Consider the following 20,219-nt stretch of genomic DNA (forward strand, 5'->3'; position numbering starts at 1 on the left):
AAGTCATTTGATAGTTAAGAAGCTCAGACGATTGAAGACAATGAATTGTGCCATTTTCCTCCCACCATGAACATAATATGATGTATCAAACTGAGCTTTGACATTAAGTTCTTTGAAACACATGATGTCAGACTAGAAAAAAACATGGGGATACAGTGGGGAAGTGCTAGGAAGCAACCAGCCCTTTTGCTGGGCTGCTTATTCCCAGTGAAACTCAGCCCCAGTAAATCTCCGTGAACCTGCTCTATAGATGGGATTTAGGGTGGGGGGTTCCCACTCAGAGAAGATTCCTATTTTTGTGACCATGGTGGCTCTTTTTTATGTAGCCACACAGGAATTAGCAAATTGCCAGATTATACCTGTGTCGTCATAAGTCCCGCACACACAGAGGGGTGCTGTATGAAGATTTGGGCCTGTACAGAAGACATTCAGAATGTGAAATGAAATGACTTTACTTGAAAAGTAAAGCATTTTTCCTAATCTCAGTACACCATTTGAACTTGGGTGTGTATAGCGTGGGGAAGGAGAAAGAAGTTGTCAAATTTAAAAAGTTCAGCAATTTCCTGCTAGTAAACATTCACTTTGAATATACAAATGCATTTCTTCCTGAAGCCTCTCTGAAAAATGCGTATGTAACTCTAGAATATGTTTTCCTAAATAGCTGAAGGAAGTGCAGAGGCCATGAGAATGGCCATCAAGTGTAAAAGCTTGTGTTCCAGTAGTCCTGACAGCATTTTAGGCTTTCTTCTTGTGCGTCCTTTTCTACCCCCAGTGCATGTCCTTGTCTTTTTGACTCTTTTCTGCTCCAAGCACTCATTTTTAAGATCTCATCTTTTCCCTTTTGGCCTTCAGGTAGCTCTTCTGTCATAGTGATTAATATTACAAATAAGTTGGGTTCATTACATTCATCCTGAATTTTATGCTCTTTAATTTGAGGGAAATACACTCGTTTCAAATGTATTGAAATGCACAACATTTTGACTGTATTAATGAATCTGTGAACGTAAGACTATTGATTAGGCATTTACTTTTTTTGGGCACCACTTGCCTTCAGTCACAAGTAATAGAACCCCCAACTCCAACTGGCTTAAAAAAAGAGAAATTTTCTGGTTCATGTAACCAAAATGTCTGGTGATAATGTGGATTTCAGGTAAGGGTTGATCCAGCAGCTGAACCATGACATTAAGGGTCATGTTTCTTTATTTCTCTCTACTTTTATTTTCACCGTCTTATGATTCTTTCTTTTTTTAATTTAATTTTTTTTTAAATTTTAGAAAGTTTGAGCAGGGGAGAGGGGCAGAGTGAGAAAGAGATAATCGTAAGTAGGCTCCAGGCTCAGCATGGAGCCCAATGCAGTTCTTGATCCCATGACCCTGGGATCATGACCTGAGCCAAAATCAAGACTCAAATGCTCAGTCAACTGAGCCATCTAGGCACCCCGTCTCGTGATTCTAAGTCTGTTTGCTCATAAGATCCTTGCCAGTAGCAATGAGAATTTATACTTCCTCATTCCTATCCAACAAGAGCCATTGTGTTAAACATAGGAGGATACAGAAGTGCAGAGATTAATAAGGTCCCCAAGACTACCCTTATGGAAATTAAAAATCTACACATCACAAAATGTTTCAACAGGTACTGTAATCAAGAGTCTAGAGCTGCACTGTTCAATACGGTAGCCACTAGCCACATGTGGCTTTTGAGTACTTGAAGTATGGCTAACTGGAATTGAGATGTGGTATAAATATAAAATACACACCAAATTTCAAAGACTTCATTTAAGAAACATGTAAAATATCTCACCAAGAAATTGATGATTTATTTCCTCAATTACATATTGAAATGATAGTATTTTAAGATTTGGTTAAAACATATTGTTAAATGACCTCACTTGTTTCACTTTTCTTATTTTTAAATGTACAAGGAAATTAACAGTGATATATATGGCTCAGATAATGTTTCTTTATTTTTTGATTTCAGAGAGCATGTGCAAGTGAGAGAGAGGCAGAGGGGGAGAGAGAGAGAGAGAGAGAGAGATAGAGAATCCCAAGCTGGCTCCATGCTCAGCCCAGAGCTTGACACAGGGATTGATCCCACAACCCTGGAATCATGACCTGAGCCAAAATCAGGAGTCAGACACTCAACCCACTGAGCCAGTCAGGCACCTGGCTCAGATAATGTTTCTATCAGTCCTGTTCTAGAACCCTGAATAGGCTCTTAGAAAGGTGAGCTATCTGGGAATGAATTCCAGTTTCTGTCAGTGGTAGAGTTAAGCAGTAGAGAAAGGTCAGAGAACACCTTTACTAAAAATAGTTCTCTACTCTCATCTCCAGTCCCTTTCTATCCTGTTACCCTGTTAGTGTTCTTTGTGGTACTAAGAACCATTTGAATTACCTTCTTTGTGTACTTGTTTGCTTGTTTTTCTTAACTAGGGTGCCATTTTGGGCTTCACTGTGACCCAGCACAGTGCCTAGCATGTAGTTGGTCTTCACTAATACTTGTTAAAGAGTGGAGAGAAAGACTGTGCCCTCTGTGAGTGGCTGGCTGACTCAGTGGAGAGGGGTGGCTTTGTTTTGTTTCTTCCCCTCCATCTGTGCCTGAGGCGCAGCATGTTGTTCCACAAGATCTGGCATGAGATCCAAACAGAACTTGCCCCTGGTGGAGGGGAAGGGTAATTGTCAGTTGCTCTTCATTCGTGTTAGAGGCATCAGGAAGGCAGGACAGAGGAATGGACCCTGAGGCAGGCTAGAGACCTTCCTGAGGCTCCCAGACTCCCTGGTAGTGTGATTCTGTGTAAGTTACAGTAAAGAAAAGGAAAACTCCCGGGATGTCATTTACGGTTGGGCTCTGGAAAGCATTTGGGATTCTGCCACTTCCTGGCTCCCTGACTGCTGGCAAACCACATTCCTCTGAGGCTTAGTTTCTTATCTGGTGATCCTGTTGGATTAATTCAATGAAGTGCATCAACAGTCTTCCACCCAGAGTTCAGTAAATAACATCTGCTGTTGTTAATTTCATGAGCATTAAATTACCATTTTGAAAGCACTTGGCACTTAGTAGGTGCTTGAGAAATGTTAGATTCCTAGCCAATAAAAATTATAAATTTCATAAGAAAACTTTACCAGCATCATTAAAGTAAAATAGTGTGATGTAATTTTTTCTGGAAGTCTCAACATGCCCGTAAATAACGCAGTTGATCTTAAAAGAAGCAAGCCTGGAGGTGGAAACAATAGGTTAGGACATTTGTGTGTGTTCCCAGCTTTTATTGCCACACCTTGGTCATGACCTCAGACCTGGAAGGTCTCGATAATCTATCTGGTTCGTCAACACATTGATTGGGGAAATGGGAGCTGTAAATCCCACTTGCAGGAAAAGAAAGAGAAAAGGGGCGAAAATGAGGAAAAGTGTCATGTTAGGCTGTTCTAGATCCTCTTCAGACGCCACTTTTTGTCGTTTACACCACTTTGCCTTTCTTTTTTCTTCCCCCCCCTCCTTAGGGGATTCTTTTTTTTTTTTTTAATGTATGCTTATTTTTGAGAGAGAGAAAGAGACAGAGTGTGAGTGTGAGAGGGGCAGAGAGAGAGAGAGGGAGACACAGAATCTGAAGCAGACTCCAAGCTCTGAGCTGTCTGCACAGAGCGTGACACAGCGGTCGAACCCACAAACTCCAAGATCGTGACCTGAGCTGGGAAGTCAGAGGCTTAACTGACTGAGCCACCAAGGTGCCTTCTCCCTAGGGGATTCTTTATGACAGAAGGCTGTCAAAAGATTTCCAAGGACTTGAAGGGGAAAAAATGCAGCTTTATTTTCACTAACCTCTAATGGAACTTCAGCATTTTCTTTAATTATGAACTGTGTGTTATTGGGTGTGATACTGTTCACAATGGAAATCTTTATTTTTCTGTATTAATATAGATGTTGGAAGTATCTTGGAATATTATCTACACACATCACCACTTCACAGTCATAGTGGTTCTTAGACCCAATGCTAGATCTTACTATTAAATGAGTTAATGAAGTAGCACATATATTATGATGTCAAACAGTAAATCAAATGTTTTGTTAACCGTGTTGCAGAATAACTGGTTTCTGTTGGAAACCTGTGTTTCTTATGCACTCAGAAACATTATTTTGTGAATGGTCTTTAGGTTTTAAGAGTCTGCCCAGGAGATGTATGGCACAAAAATGATTAAGAACCCCTGTCTGCGTAAACGTTGCTGGGCAGGCCTCGAGAAAGTAGAGTTTCACTGAACTTCAGCCTTTTGATGCATCCTAATTCTAGGTGTTTAAAGCAGAGTTGGCTATTAATGTAACCCCATAGGTCCATTCATACCCAAATCTCTGAACAGTCTACTGTCTTGAATCCCCAGGTAATGAGCACATTACCAACAGTTCATATGTTTATAAGGATATTAGATGAAACCAGAGATTTGTGTCAATGCCATACCTTGAGGTGATTACAATTTGGGCTTTATGCAGTTACCTATGCCATGGAATAAATATTTTATAGATGAGATTATTAAGAGCTGTCATGTGCCTATTACAAAAGCGGAGAGTTAAAGGTTGGCACCCAGCTAGAGATGGTACAGCTTTTGGTGTGGTGTAGTTAAAACTACTTACAAGCAATGCAAATGATTGAAGACAGTAATACACAAAGTAGAATCTTCATTCCAGGTACACAATACGTATGGTTTGAAAGACCTTGCTTGTTAGCTGATCTTGAAGACGCTTACTCTTGGTCGAACTGGGAAAGGTAGATGTAGAGGGGAACTTGAGATTGGGAGGTGCTGTGAATGAAGTTCCTAGGAAAAGACAGGATCCATGTAACTGGGCTTGGTTGGGAGGAAGGCACGAACATGTCTTGGGGAGAGGTGACAGGAATGAGATGGGCCGATGAACATGTTGAAATTCATTTGTGAGATTTTTGACTTGCAGCAGGAAATGCTAAGGTTCATGAGAAGTGGAGCTACAGCTTGGAAATGCTGTGCCTGCAAATACCGACTGGAAAAAGTAGTGGGGAAGCAGATGAGGGGCATTTGTGTTGTGTAAATATGAATTTACACATTATGAAGTTTCCTGCTAGTTAGCTTGAATGTTGTAGGAAGAAAGAGACATTTTACTTGAGGAGATTGTCGACTAAATTTAGGTTCTTTGGACTAAGTATAAGTTCTTTGGCCTGACTGATGACACAGGATATGTGCATCCTGAGAAAGGCCTCTGTACACCTACAGTGACACTTCTCAGCTTGCCCACACCCAGGCCCTGTTTTGCATGGTTGGTGTAAGTGTATTTTGTTTGGCAGTTGTTCAGAAGGGTTGCATATTTTTGAAAAGCTACTTCCTGAAAGACGCTGACTGTTTGGAAAGGGAAGAAAAATCCTAGCTGTTTTGGTGGTAACAGTTCCGAGGTATACCCACGTGAGCTGTGGTGGTAATGATTCCTGAAGCTTCTCCAAGTTCCCACGTGTGCTTGCTGTTGGTTGCCACAAGCTGGAATGGGAATGGAGCTGAGAATATGGGATTGTGTAGGAACTTCCAGGGGTCATCCAGATTTCACAGCAGAAGCAAATGACTCAGTCTGGGCCTTGAAACCCATGTGTTAAAGAAATGGGTCACATACCTTTACTAGACTCCTAATTGGTCAGTGGCAAAACTTAGGCACCAGAAAAATTAAAAAGTTGCTTGCATACAAAAATACATGGCCATACTGAGTGGAAAATTTCAGCCTCTCATTTCCAGTCTCCCTGATGAGACGGCTTTAGCTGTACTCTCACCTTCAATTCTGAGAATATTTCAAATGCAGCTTGATGGTGTGGATGGGTTGAGCATCTTTAAGATGTGGCAAAATCCCCATTTCTCTCCTAGTATACTACTAATGGGCACAATTTCTACGCATGGCTATAAAGTGAGCCTTTAACCATTCAAAAAAAAAAATTCATAGGAATCTCACACTGAGAAGGGCCTAGTAGGCCAGGCACTTTATAGAGATGACTTTGTTTAATAATACCCTTAGTTGAACTCTCTAAACTGAACTGCCACCAGGTCTGTAAGCTGAGAGATTTACCTGCGTTTTGCAAAAGAGGAAACAAAGGCACTGAGCAGTACCATTAACCAGCCCAATATCACATAGCTGATAAGCAGTGGAGCTGGGATTAGAATTCAGATGGTTTGACTCTTAGTGCCTGATAAACAGCTTAAAAACTAAGAAGGTGGTATTGTCCCATCTTACAGTTGTGAAAGCTGAGGCTTGGAGAGGTTATATATATATAGCTGGTGACCTATAAAGTCAATACTGTCCAAAAGAAATGTAATGTGAATCACAAATCCAAGTCACATGTAATTTTACATTTTTAAATGTTATTTATTTTTGAAAGAGAGAGAGCAAGCAGGGGAGGGGCAGAGAGAGAGGAGAGGGAGCATCCCAAGCAGGCTCCACACTGTCAAAGCAGAGCCCAATGCGGGGTTTGATCTCATGAACCATGAGATCATGACCTGACCCCACATAAAGAGTTAGGCGCTTAACCAACTGAGCCACCCAGGTGCCCCGAATTTACATTTTTTAAAAATGTTTATTTATTTTTGAGAGACAGACAGAGACAGAGTGGGGAGGGGCAGAGGGAATGAGACACAGAATCTGAAGCAGGTTTTAGACTCTGAGCTGTCAGCACAGAGCCTGACGCGCGGTTTCGAACCCACAAACCGTGAGATCATGACCTGAGCCGAAGTTGGATGCTTAACCGACTGAACCATCCACGTGCCCCCCAGCCCCAATTTTACATTTTTCTTTTTTTTTTTTTTAATTTTTTTTTTCAACGTTTATTTATTTTTGGGACAGAGAGAGACAGAGCATGAACGGGGGAGGGGCAGAGAGAGAGGGAGACACAGAATCGGAAGCAGGCTCCAGGCTCCGAGCCATCAGCCCAGAGCCCGACGCGGGGCTCGAACTCACGGACTGCGAGATCGTGACCTGGCTGAAGTCGGACGCTTAACCGACTGCGCCACCCAGGCGCCCCCCAATTTTACATTTTTAAACAGCTGCCTTAAAAAGGAAAAAGGAAACAGGTGAAATTACATGATTCTGTCTAAACCCACATAACCAAAGAATTATTCACAAGTCATGTGACATTCTTTTGTTCCTAAGTCTTTGGAATTTGGTATGCTTCCTATACTTGAAACACATCTCCACATAGACCAGCCACATTTCAAGTGCTTAATACCAGCTTCTGTAGTGGATAGTGCTGCTCTAGAGAAGTGCTTCTCACTGATTGCTGCACACCAAGATCACAAGGGGGCCTAAAAACAGATCCCTGGGTCCCATCCTTAGGGGTTTTGATGTAATTGGTCTGGGGTATAGCCTGGCCTTCTGGATTTTTTAAGTTTGTTTGTTTATTTTAAGAGAGAGGGAGAGAGAGACTCCACAGCAGGCTCCTTGCTGTCAGCACAGAGCCCGACATGGGGGTTTGAACTCATGAACTGTGAGATTATGACCTGAGCTGAAATCAAGAGTCAGTCGCTCAATCGGCTGAGCCACTCAGGTGCCCCTGGCCTTCTGGATTTTTAACTACTCCCTTCCACCAGGTCATTTTATTATGGAGCCAAGTTTGAGAACCTTCTCAAGGGTGATAACCAGACCAACTGTGTCGAGAACTGTAGGCACTGTCCATTGGAGAAAGTTCTGTGAGTTTTCTGAACTGAGACCCATTCAAAACTACTGCTCTGGCAGCATGCTTTGCTAGGTGACATTAAAGAATGCCAGGCAATGCCCTAATTTATTAATTTCTCTCAATTTACATTTCCCAACCTTTTGGCCAAGTCCCAGGATGATGTGAGAAAAGACAAGGGATTTCTTTTTTCCCTTGATGTACTCACTGGTCTGGATACACACCAGTGCGAATAAATTAAGACATGAAGTTCCTTTATTTTAATTGAAGTCAGACATGTTGGTGTCGGCCTGGAACCTCTGAACTGTGGAGCAGAGGAAGTTAGGGTTTGCAAGCTGCAGGTCATTGCCAGAATGAAAAATGTCTGGTGGGGAACCTGTGGGAAGTGCTGGGTGAGGAAAGCAGGCAATTGTGGCTCCTGCTGAGGTCTGAAGGCTGCACGGCCCACGGTGTGGCAGGACGTGTATGGAACTGGTCTTGCCAGAGGCCTCGTGTCTGCCTGCGCGCTCGGCCAAACCCGACATGTGCGTGTGACACCCAATACTGAGGAATTAAAGTGCCTCAACTCGCTCAGGGCTTCACTTGTCCTTCAAATGCTTTTGGAAAAATTTTTTATATTGCCCTTTTTTATTTAAATCCACACAATCCTAAATTTCTGGACATCTTTATTATTTTTCATGATGAAAAATGCTGGGTCTGGGGCACCGGGGTGGCTCAATCGGTTAAGCATCTGGCTCCTGATTTTGGCTCAAGTCATGATCTCATTGTTCATGAGTTCGAGCCCCACATCAGGCTCTGTGCTGACAGAGGGGAGCCCCTGTCTCCCCTCTCTTTCTGCCCCTCCCTGCTTCTTGCTCTCTCCCCAAAATAAATAAGTGTTTAAATAGAAAAAAAAATTCTGGGTATTCTGTAGTGGTAATGCTATAGTTATATGCAATTTTCTTACATTTATTTGACTTAAAATTTAGCAAGACAGCACACAAACACTGCTGAGGCTTACATAGCCTTAACTAAATTAATATCACATTTCAGTAAATAAAAATACTTTCAATTGTAAGATGCATCATTGCTTCATGCCAACAAAGACTAAGCCATCACACAATGCCTCCTTTTCACCTGAAATTTTTACTTGCTTGAAAGAGTTCTTTTAGACATTAATTTTTATCATATTAGTCTTTTGCGTTAATTAAAAAGAAAAATGCAGGCAGAAGAGACTGGTTAGAGTAGTGCTAAAACTTCTTCACAGTCCTTTTGATTTCAAGTCCTCAGTGCTTTGTTTTCTCACAAAACATTGTCTTCTTTCCATTAATAGCAGCAGTGATTCAGCGTTTCTGAAAAAAGTGCTCCCCAATTGTCTCAGCTGTTTTCCTCCAAGATTGCCTATTGGGATACGCAGTCAGTTTTTATTTCATGCCCGAATCATATGGAAATCTTTCTGAAGGCTTTTTAAGTGGCAGTTTACTGGCCATGCAACCAATTCGTTTGAGATACCTACCCTAAGAGCTCCGAGATCAAGTTCCCACACGGCCGGGCGATGGCAACTACATCATGACTGTGCTTAGCTGACAGTTGTAAGATGGATTCCCATTTCAGACATGTTAAGATGTGAAAAAAGTGTGCTTCTGAGAACTGGTGAAATATGGCATATAAATTATATTTCCGATAATCCAGGCTTCCCAACTGCTTGTCACATCCACCTTGTTTATGTACTTTCAACAATATTCGGTGAGGAGCATCTGGGTAGCTCAGTCAGTCAGGTGCCTGACTTCGGCTCAGGTCATGATCTCGTGGTCTGTGGGGTTGGGGCCCCGCATCGGGCTCTGTGCTGACAGCTCAGAGCCTGGAGTCTGCTTCCGATTCTATTTACCTCCCTCTCTGCCTCTCCCCCATGCTCTCTGTGTCTCTCTCTGTCTCTCACTCTCTCCTTCTGTCTCTCTCAAAAATAAACACTAAAAAAGGTTTAAAAACAATTAACAATACTCAGTGACATTGGCATGCTGTTCCCTCGTCTGCACTCCTCGGTCTTCATGTACACCACTTCCTTCTTCCCCTCTCGTGTGCAGCTACAAAGCTGGACTTTAACACTATTCTTCCCAGCCTTTAATGTGTACATAAATCACCTGGGAATTTTTTTTTAAAAAGTGAAGATTCTGATTTCGTAGGTCTGAGAAGGGACCCAAGAGTTTGCATTTCTGAGAAGTTCTCAGGTGTTGGCCACACTGCGGGTCTAGGGACCACGTGTTGAGTAGCCAGGCTTTACTGTGTCTAAGGACACAGCACGCGACTGAAGAAATTCAGTACATCTCCAGAGTGCATGGGTGGTTTTGTTTTTCCTCCATTCATACTATAATTTTGATGAAAACCTATATAGTACAAATGTCATTATATTGGGTAAATACAAAGATTTGTTGTACATACAGGGTGTTTGTATGTACTGTTTTATGATTCAAGAAGAGCAATTTCTTTCCCTTAGTTTGTTTTCTGAAAGATATGTTCATTTTGTTTTCCCTTGCCTTCCTCCTCAAAAAACTTGGGCAACTTGAATTTATTAGGAAATCTGCATGTAATTGCAGATTAATAACCTACCCATTAATACCACATTAGTTCATTGTGATTAATAGCATCTCTGTGAATGCTTAATGAATTAGTAATGATGGACTATTTGCTTTAAAGTGTCAAGGGAACATTCCATGTAAAAAGGCACTGCCCATAACAGGAAAATTAATTATATGCTGGTTGGAGAATAGCTTGTCACAAATAAGAAATGTTTGTTTGGAAAGGCTTACTGGTGTTCATATTTATACAGTGAGAGGTATTTTGAAAACATGTATGGACCTTTTAATTTAGAAAACTAGAAGGGGATTTGATTTTCATCAGTAGTTTAGATGGGTGTGGGCACTGATATTTCTGAGAGAAACCCACACGGATGTGTGCCAGTATGCTCTCAAGTTTGCTTCCTATGGTGGTCACTTAGATGAAGTTCCAAATGGAACCACTTCTACTACCTGCTGTCTATTCTGAATTCGTAAGTTCACTTCCCCAAGGCCCAAACTGTTCTTGTTACTAATTTTATTCTGTTAGCCTATCATTTGTTTTCTCTTTGGTTCCTCACTCTAATTTGGTGCTGTTGGCCATCATTGTTTATTTCTGTCTTTGCCCTACATCCGAGGAAGCGAAGGTCAGGGAAATTATGTGACTTGCCCAAACCAATCCAGCCATATAATTTGTCCCCCACAGATTATGGGTCTAACATTTCAAATGTCTCCAATTTTAACCCAGGCGGAAAGAGCTGCATGAGCAGAGGCTTTGTCCAGCTGGTGCCTTTGAGGAAACCCAAGAAGCCCAGTGTGATTGAGCTCAGAGCTGGAAGGGAAAAAGGGACAAAAGACAGGACTGGAGAGAAAGGAGGGGCCAGAGCATGTGGGCCTCTTAGCCTGTGTAAAGATTTTCCCCTCTGTCATCGGGCCCGGGGAGCCATTTGTAAATGTCATGTTGAGGGGTGTGATGGGTTTTGCCAGAGCACACTGGCTGCATGTGGAGAATGATACTGGAGGAAGGAGTGGATGTATGGAGACCAGTTCAGAAGGCCCCATCATGCTGTCCTCTTGTCTAGCTTGGGATCCAGGTGAAGGTAGAGATGTCTTCCTTGTTACAGAAAACTCCAAGCATCATTGGGGATTATTTTCTCTGTGTTCTCCTCAGGTCAGCGTGAAGGGTCCTTGTCTCTTCTCTGTAGCCCCTGGTTTCTTTGAACTTGGAAATGTACTTTGCCAAGCACCTCCAGTCCCCCGGCAGAATCTGCTGCAGAAGCCACGCGGCAGCAGCTGGTGGGCGTGGAAGTTTTCTGTCTTCCTGCCAGCCCTTCTGCCCCTTTGTCTTGTGCCCAAGGTGTTGTTGCTTCCCTTCTTTGGGACAGAGCGGGGAAGAGAGCCCGGTTCCTAATCCCTCACTGTTAGAAATGCCATCTAAGGAGGATGGTTTTTCTTGACCACACACTGTAGTTTGAATGGCCAGGAATAGAGCCTCTGCTACTCTTACCTCCTCATGGAAGGTGGGAGTGAAGACAGGGCTTGGTTGGGAAGTGGCTTTTGAAAGCTATGTTTACAGTGCTTTTGATGCCACTTTCACAGATGAGGGAGGAGTTGTGAAGTCTGGGGCTCAGATTTTTCGGGATTTAAGGGACGCGGTATTTATCCCACTCTTTTTTGCCGTAGGGTGTGGTATAAGTGAGAGTTAAAAATAGATGTCCTGTATTTTTTTCACTTTGGAAGTTTTCCTGGCATCGTGTAGTTTGTTTGTTTTTTTTTTTTCTCTTGAACCAGTGAATCAACCCTCACCTCAAACCCCTGTTGCATTTCACCTTTTAGAAAGGAACTTTTACAGCTGGACTTTGCAGAACTGAGAAACTAAGTTGGACCTAAATGGGCCAATACGAGGAGAGTGTCTCTGGAACAAAACAGAGTAGTACTGTCCTTGAAGAATGTTGACGCTTAATTAAGATGGAGTTGTGGAGTGAGGGAATCAGCAGTGACTTTGGGTGGGATGGGGAATGGAGGAGGAGGGCCTGTGGGCTGGTGATGCTTTCTGGGATCACAGACATTAAGAAGGACTGGTGATAATTGTCAACTATACCTCAGTAAAGTTGGGGTGAGTAAAGGAGGGCTGGTAAGCGCTATTGCTTTTTAAAGTGTGTTCCCTCAACCTGTAACATGGGCATAACTTGAAAATTTGTTAGAAATGCAAATTTTTGGGCCATACCCCAGACCTAGGCTATATTAGTCTGGAGGAAGACCCAGCACTTGGTGTTTTAATAAGCCCTTCCAGTGATTCTGATGCAGGTTCAAGTTTGGACACTACTGGTTTAGACTAGGGCATAATATGAAGTCACACCTTAGGGACCAGCTAATTTTGTCCTGCCCTAACCTCACCAGGCCTCCCACCCCTGGGTTGGTACCTCAGGAGTGTGTCTCCTTGCTCACAGATGTGGTCACAGGGCAAAGTGGGTAGATGGCTCAGCCCAGAGTCAGTCCACCACTGCAAAAACACGTCTTGATGTAACCAGGGAAGGCCTTTCTTCTGGTCAAGGTCAAGAGATCTGTTCATTCTATGAGGGCATTGCTGCCTCTGGATTACACGCTTGGAAGCCTTGTTCTCACACACAAAAGCAACGTGTGGAGTTTTACTGGGCACCTGATGGTTGAGTGAGCAGGAGTTAGAGACCTAAGCCCAGATCAAAGCTCTAACCTTTCCTGCCTGAGTTTCCTTGGACAGGTTCTTAGGGTCTTGTTACAAGCAGAATGGGATCAGTGTTACATGCTTCTGAGGGTTGGTGGGAGATTAATTGAGGTTGTATACAATACACCTAGCACAGAGCTGGTGCTTAATAAATGAATGCTGTCACCACTGGGTCCTTGGATGTCTCAGGACTGCTCGGGAAGGACCCCTGGAGGGGTTATATAACCATACATAGCCTTTTCCTTCTAATGTTAAGATGGTAGAAATAGGTAGGACAAAATATATAATTAGGGTTTTTACTATGGGAAAAAAACTGAAGATGGATTTTAGTGACTTTAAATTCACACAGGCCTTACATTGAATTATCTGCTAAGGTACAAATGATCTAAATAGGAAAGCTATTTTTATGAGTTAAAATATCATATTGGCAGATGCATTGTAATTCTGTGCTGTCAAAGAGTAATGTTAAAATTTATTTTAAATTATCTTGAAGTACAACCCTGCTAAGTGTACTCCTCATAAATTCACTTACAAGTGAACATAATAAAAGAGTTACCTTCTATTAGACTTTTGTAATGTCTGAATTGATTTCATTATGGGCAAAGAGGTCTTTTGTATTAAATGGGGAGTATTTTTATGTTGTTTGGTAAGCCCTGATTTAGATGGATGAGTTTAGAGGGTTTTAGTGCCCCTCAAGTAATCCCTGCCTCTTCTTCTTAAGCTGACACCAGCCAACAATTATAATTTATAAGATGATCATAAAAAAAGAACGGAGAAAAGGATTCTGACAGCTTCTCTCCCTATGTTTAGATGGGAGTTTCCCCGAAGAATGAGAAATATCAGTTCTTACTGTCTTTTCAGTGTGTCAGAAAGACTCAGGTAATCCCATGCTTGACTGGCTGTGGGCGGAGGAACTGCCAGGTAGAGTGTCGCACTGCTCGTGTGCAAACATGAGGGTTATGGGATCCACAGACCATGACTTCGTCAACTTGAATTTTATTTTTTAACTAGAGTAACAATGGGCTTTGCAAGTCGATTTAGACTCTCCAGGTCCACCTGCATAAGAGCTGAATGCCCATGCAGTGTGGGTTAGAAAAATGAAATTTCTCAGTACGGTCAATAAACTGAGGAGCCTGGAAGCCAAATTGAAGTCTGTAGCCTGGAAAATCAACAGGGACTAAAAATAGTAAGATTAGAGGCGACATTCAACTATGGACCATCCTAAGGGTTTTTAAGTACCACCAAACGGGAAACCAGGCCATGATATGATAGGTTTAAAAATACATACGTTTCTAAAGAGCATTCTGGTTGTTACCTAGGTGTGGAAGGGCATACCTTTCCTTAAGTGTGGATTTGACCTTTCAAAGTTTTGACTTTTCCTATTTTTTTCTTTAACTAGAATTAAGAGGATACTCCCCCTGATTTCTAAGGGAGAAATGTTGGCGTAATCAATCATGAGATTGAGAATTCACATGGATGGCATGTAACATGAAGATTGAGAATGCAGTTACTGTTTGCTTTTAAGCAAATCAGGCAGACAGCTTTGCTCTCTTAGCAAGTAGCTAGACACATAGACGGATTGCAGGGTTGGGAGAAAGAACACAAAGGAGCATGTTTTGACAGAGTTCCAGTGCTCTTGAGCCATCTCATTCACATGGCATCAGCTCAGCACTGAGGTTCTTGGTAGGTATTTGCTCATAGGCCTAAAACTTTGTGCATATGAAATTTTTGAAAATGATATTAGGTGAAAGGTCCTAAATATTGCAGAAACTTCAAATGACTGGCCTGAGCTGCATGCGACTGTTTTGAGCTCTTGACTTACCAGGTCTTCAGGAGTCTTGTCCTTTGTGGAGAATTCTCTTTCCCAGTTCCAGAGCCCTCAATAAAGGCCTTGTCTCAGCAGGAGAAGTGAGTTGAATGAGTAGAATTGGTCGTCCTTTGTCAACTTGTTAGCTTAAAGGAAGTTGAATGCCAACCAAGTATTTTCCCCCAGATGGAAGACCAGGGAAGTGGAAATGTATGATTAAGCTGAGACCATTGGTATGATGAAACTTAGGCACCCTAAAAACTCGTGTTCATGAAAACCGATGAATGCAATCTTGGATTGCATTGTATGGTACAGACGCTGGGATGTGAGAAAAGGAGATTATAGATGTTCGTGTAATCAGGACATTGCTGATTATACCCAGCAATAATAAATAGAGTCCAACTTCTCACAGTTCCTTTTCTGTTGCATGAACAACTCTCAGACTTAATTAACCTTTTTGGAAATTCAACTTTGCAAATGTGGACTGAGCACCAACCATGCCAAGCAGTAGGTCCTGGGTGCTCCAGGATGAATGTGACACAGCCCCTGCTCCACAGAGACTACTCAATTTAATGGAGAATAGCCACCGTTAATGCTAATTTTATGCACTGATATTACTTCGTATGTGACAACACTTGGGGCCCTATGACCAAAAATAGCTTCCTCATTAAAATTCTCCCTTTAGTTGTCCCCTGTGAAGCCAGGCTTGTGTTACAAAGGCATGCCTGTTCACACCTTGGGCAGAAACCAGTGCTACGTAGACTATAGATCTAAACATGAAACAATAAGGATTCTTAAAAAGGCATAGAATATTGTCATGATCTTGGGGCAGGCAAAGGTTTCTTAAGTGAGACACAAAATACACTAACCGTACACAGAAAAAATAGGGAACTTGGACTGTATTAAAAGAAAGCATTTTCCTTCATTACATGATGCCATTAAGAAAATGAAGACTGATTGGAGCGCTTGGGTGGCTCAGTTGGTTGAGCGTCCGACTCTTGATTTCAGCTCCCGTCATGATCCCAGAGTCATGGGATCGAGCCCTGTGTCGGGGTCTGCACCGAACGTGGAGCCTGCTTGTGATGCTATCTCTCTCTGCCCCACTCCCCTACTTGCGCTCTCTCTCTCTCTCTCAACTAAAAAATAAAAATAAAGAAAAACAAAGCTAATTGGGAGATTTTTCAATACAAATATTCAACAAAGGACTTGGTGTAGAATATATGAAGAAATTCTACAAATCGGTAAAAGATAGATTACCCAATAAAAGCAGGGTCATAGACTTGAGTAAGCACTTCCCCAAAGAGGATATTTGTTGTCTTGATCAGAAATAGTGACTGGAAGGGAGCCCAAGGGACTTCTGGGGCTCTGGTTGTTACATTGGTTAGAAGGGTGTGTTTACTGTGTGAAAATCCTTCAAATTATGATCAGTGTAGTTTTCTTGTATGTATGTTATAGTTTCATTAGAAATGTATATATCAGAAAAATGCCTTGTTGTTTAAGAGGAATGTGAGCAAAATATTTTTATGGGTTAACACTGACTGTGGAATATCCCTCATCATGGAGCATTGCCTCTACTGTGGAAGCAAAGCAAGCATGGAATGTGGGGCTCTGCGAGGTGGCTAGGGCTGCTACAGTTTGTAAAACAGTCCTGCACATGGAGCGGCAGTGTCTTGCATTATAGCATGTGGCCTTTGGCTACCATTATCCTAAGAAGGGAGGAGGAAAAAACATTTATTGAAAAGCACAAGAAACAAGCTTTATTACAGTTTTGTAAATGGCTGACTTGGCCTGTAATCTTGTTTAAGCCACCATTGGTTGATCACGTAGGTGTCTGCCCTTTGATATTGGGAGTTTCTTTGCATTAAAATGTTTGATTTTCACCACACTCCTGGGAGGTAGGCACTATTATCTTTCAAATTTGCAGTTGAAGAAACTGAGGCTTAGATTAAATAACTTGCCCGGTTCCAGCTAGAAAGAAGCAGCAAGCTGAAACCAGAAACCACTTTGGTGTGATTTGAAAGCCCACCCACTTGACATGTCTATTTGTCTTTTTTTGAAAAAACAATTTTACTTGATTAAGATTAATGAGAGGAAAAGATACGTAATATGTGTTATGTTCAAATTTGATCAGAAGCGCTTTGAAACCAGCTTTAAAGTCTGAGGTGTGTTGCACTGTAGGTTTTTATGAACTGGAGTTTCACTTTTCTGTCATCACATGGTTAAGGATGCACGCAAGGGGGTGAGGATTGAGAAATCATTTGAGAAACAACTTCAATTATGATGGAATGCCCTTGTATGGGTGACCCATGAGTCCTTCTCAGTACTTTAGGGACATTTTAATAACCTGAGTAAGTGCCATTGGTAGGCAGGCTTTGTTTTCTGCTCATTAATGACTCTCCAGGCTAGACTTCATTCCTCTTACCACTAATTCAAATACAGAGATACATAAAATGAATGCTGCCAACTGATTGCCATGCTATTGTCTTAATATCATTGCTCTCCTGCCTGCTTGGGCGTGAGGTGGAGAGGAGAAGGGAAGGTGTATGACAGGTAACCCGTGATAGCTACATGTGTTTTAAAAGCCACATTCTGGGGGCGCCTGGGTGGCTCAGTCAGTTCAGTGGCCGACTCTTGATTTCAGCTTAGGTCATGATCTCACGGTTGTGAGATCAAACCCTGCATCGGGCTCTGCATGGACAGTGTGGAGCCTGCTTGGGATTCTCTCTCTCTGCCCCTCATGCACACGCATGCTTGTTCACTCTTAAAGTAAATAAACTTAAAAAGTATTTAAAAGCCATATTCCAGTACAGAAATCAGAATTTTAACACATACAGGCATACCTCACTTTATAACAGTTCCTTTGTTGGGCTGGGCAGAGCTTGCGTTTTTAAAAAACTTGCAGGGTTGCCACAAACCTTCATCAAGCAAGTCTCTTTGGTGCCATTTTTCCAACAGCATTTGCTTCCTTTGAGTCTTTGCATCACATTTTGGTAATTCTTGAAATATTTTAAACCTATTCATTACTCTTAGATTTGTTATGGTGATCTGTGACCAATGAGCTTTGATGTTATCATTGTAATTGTTTGGGGGCATCACAAACCATATAAGATGGCAAACTTAATTGATAAATGTTGTATGTGTTCTGGTTGCTCCACTAATTGGCTGTCCGCCCATCTTGTTCCGTCTCCTCAGGCCTCCTTATTCCAAGACCAGCAATATTGAAATAAGGCCAGTTAATAACTCTACAGTGGCCTGTTAAGTGTTCAAATGAAAGGAAGAATCCTATGTCTCTCACTTTCAATCAAAAGCTAGAAATGATTAAACTTAGTGAGGAAGGTGTGTTGAAAGCTAGGCCTTTTGCACCAAACAGGTAGCCAAGTTGTGAATGCAGAGGATACATTCCTGAGGGAAATGATAAGTGTTCCTCCAGTGAACACACAAATGATAAGAAGGCCAAACAGCCTTATTACTGATATGGAGAAAGTTTGATAGAAAATCAAACCAGCCACAATATAGGCACCCTAAGCCAAAGCCTAATGCAGAGTGAGGACCTAACTCCCTTCAATTCTATGAAGACTGAGAGGCGAGGAAGCTGCTGGAGAAAAGTTAGAAACTAGCAGAGGTTGTTTCATGAGATTTGAGGAAAGAACCTATAAAACATTGTTCCGTAAAACAAGGTGAAGCTGCGTTATCCAGATATCCAAGTTATCCAGAAGATGTAGCTAAGATAATTCATGAAGATGACTGCACTAAACACATTTTCAATGTAGATGGAATAGCCTTATTTGGAAGAAGATGCCATCCTGGACTTGCATAGCTAGAGAGGAGAAGTCAATACCTGGCTTCAAAGCTTCAAAGGATAGGCTGTGACTCTCTTCTTAGGGGCTAATGTAGCTGGTGACTAAGTAGAAGCCTTGCTCATTTGCCTTTCTGAAAATCCTAAGGCCCTTAAGGATTATGCTAAATCTACTCTGCCTGTGCTCTCTAAATAGAACAGCAAAGCCTAGATGACAGCACATCTGTTCACAACGTAGCTTAGTGAGTATTTTAAACCCACTGTTGAGACCTATAGCTTAGAAAAAATATGACTGCTCATTGACAGTGTACCTGTTTACCCAAGAACTCTGATGGAGATACACAGTGAGATTAGTGTTGTTTTCATGTCTCCTAACACGACATCTACTCTGCAGCCCATGGATCAAGGAGTCATTGTGACTTTTAAGTCTTATCATTTAAGAAGTAAGTTTCATAAGGCTATAGCCACCGTAGAAAGTGATCCCTGTGATGGATCTGGGAACAGTAAATAGAAAACCTCCTGGAAAGGATTCACCATTCTAGATGACATTAAGAACATTCATGATTGATGGGAAGAGGTCAAAATGTCGACATTCACAGGAGTCTGAAAAGAAGCTGATTTCAACCATCATGGGTGACTTTGAAGGGATTCAAGATTTCAGGGGAGGAAGTAATTTCTAATGTGGTAGAAATCACAAGAGAAGTAGAAGAGAAAGTGGAGCCTGAAGGTGTGACTGAATTGCTGCCATCTCATGATCAAACTTGAATAGATGGGGAGTTCTTTCTTATGAATGAGCAGAGAAAGTGGTTTCTTGTGATGGAATCTACTCCTGGCAAAGACACTGTGAAGATCATTGAAATGACAACCAAGGATTTAAAATATTACATTAACTTAGTTGATGGAGCAGCAGCAGGATTTGAGAGGATTGACTCTAGTTTTGGAAGAAGTTCTGCTGTGGATAAAATGCCATCAAACAGCATCATATGCCTCAGAGAAATCATTCCTGAAAGGAAGTGTCAATCTAGGTGGCATACTTAATTGTCGTCTTATTTTAAGAAATTACCACAGCCACCCTAGCCTTCAGCAGCCACCACCCTGATCTGTCAGCAGCCCTCAACATGGAGGCAGGGGCCTCCACCAGCAAAAAAATTGTAACTTGTTAAAAGCTCACATGATGGTTAGCATTTTGTAGCAAGCAAGTATTTTTAATTAAGGTATTACATTCTTTTTTAAAGACATAATGCTATTGTTGAAGTGCCTGGGTGGCTCAGTTGGTTGAGTGTCTGACTCTTGATTTTGGCTCAGGTCAGGATCCCAGACTCATGGGATTGAGCCCCACATTGGCTCTGTGCTGATGGTGGAGACTGCTTAAGATTCTCTCTCTCCCTTCCCCTGTCTTCCCTCCTTTCTCTCCCCTAGCCTCTCTCGCCTGCTGACGTTCTCTCTCTCTCTCCAAAAAAAACCGTAATGCTATTGCACACTTAATAGACTACAGTATAGTATAAACATAACTTTTATATGCACTGGGAAGCGAAAAAATTAATTTGACTTGCTTTATTGCAATATTCAGTTTATTGCAATAGTCTGTGACTGAACCCACAGTATCTCTGGGATATGCCTGAACATGTTATTGATATTTGTGCCTAGTTAGGGTTTTGGGAATGCCCTACTTAGCGTTACATGTCCTCTTTCTCCCTTCTTGTGATACACAGACTGCCTTGGGT

At 42.0% G+C, this 20,219-nt stretch overlaps 1 protein-coding gene across 2 annotated transcripts in view; it reads left to right on the forward strand.

Moving 5' to 3' along the window:
- PHEX (phosphate regulating endopeptidase X-linked) overlaps window positions 1-20,219 on the forward strand; it is a 223,280-nt gene that overhangs the window by 24,704 nt on the left and 178,357 nt on the right. The gene's annotated exons all lie outside the window — the stretch shown is intronic.

This window comes from Acinonyx jubatus, chromosome X, assembly GCF_027475565.1.
Source record: "Acinonyx jubatus isolate Ajub_Pintada_27869175 chromosome X, VMU_Ajub_asm_v1.0, whole genome shotgun sequence".
Taxonomy (NCBI): Eukaryota; Metazoa; Chordata; class Mammalia; order Carnivora; family Felidae; genus Acinonyx; species Acinonyx jubatus.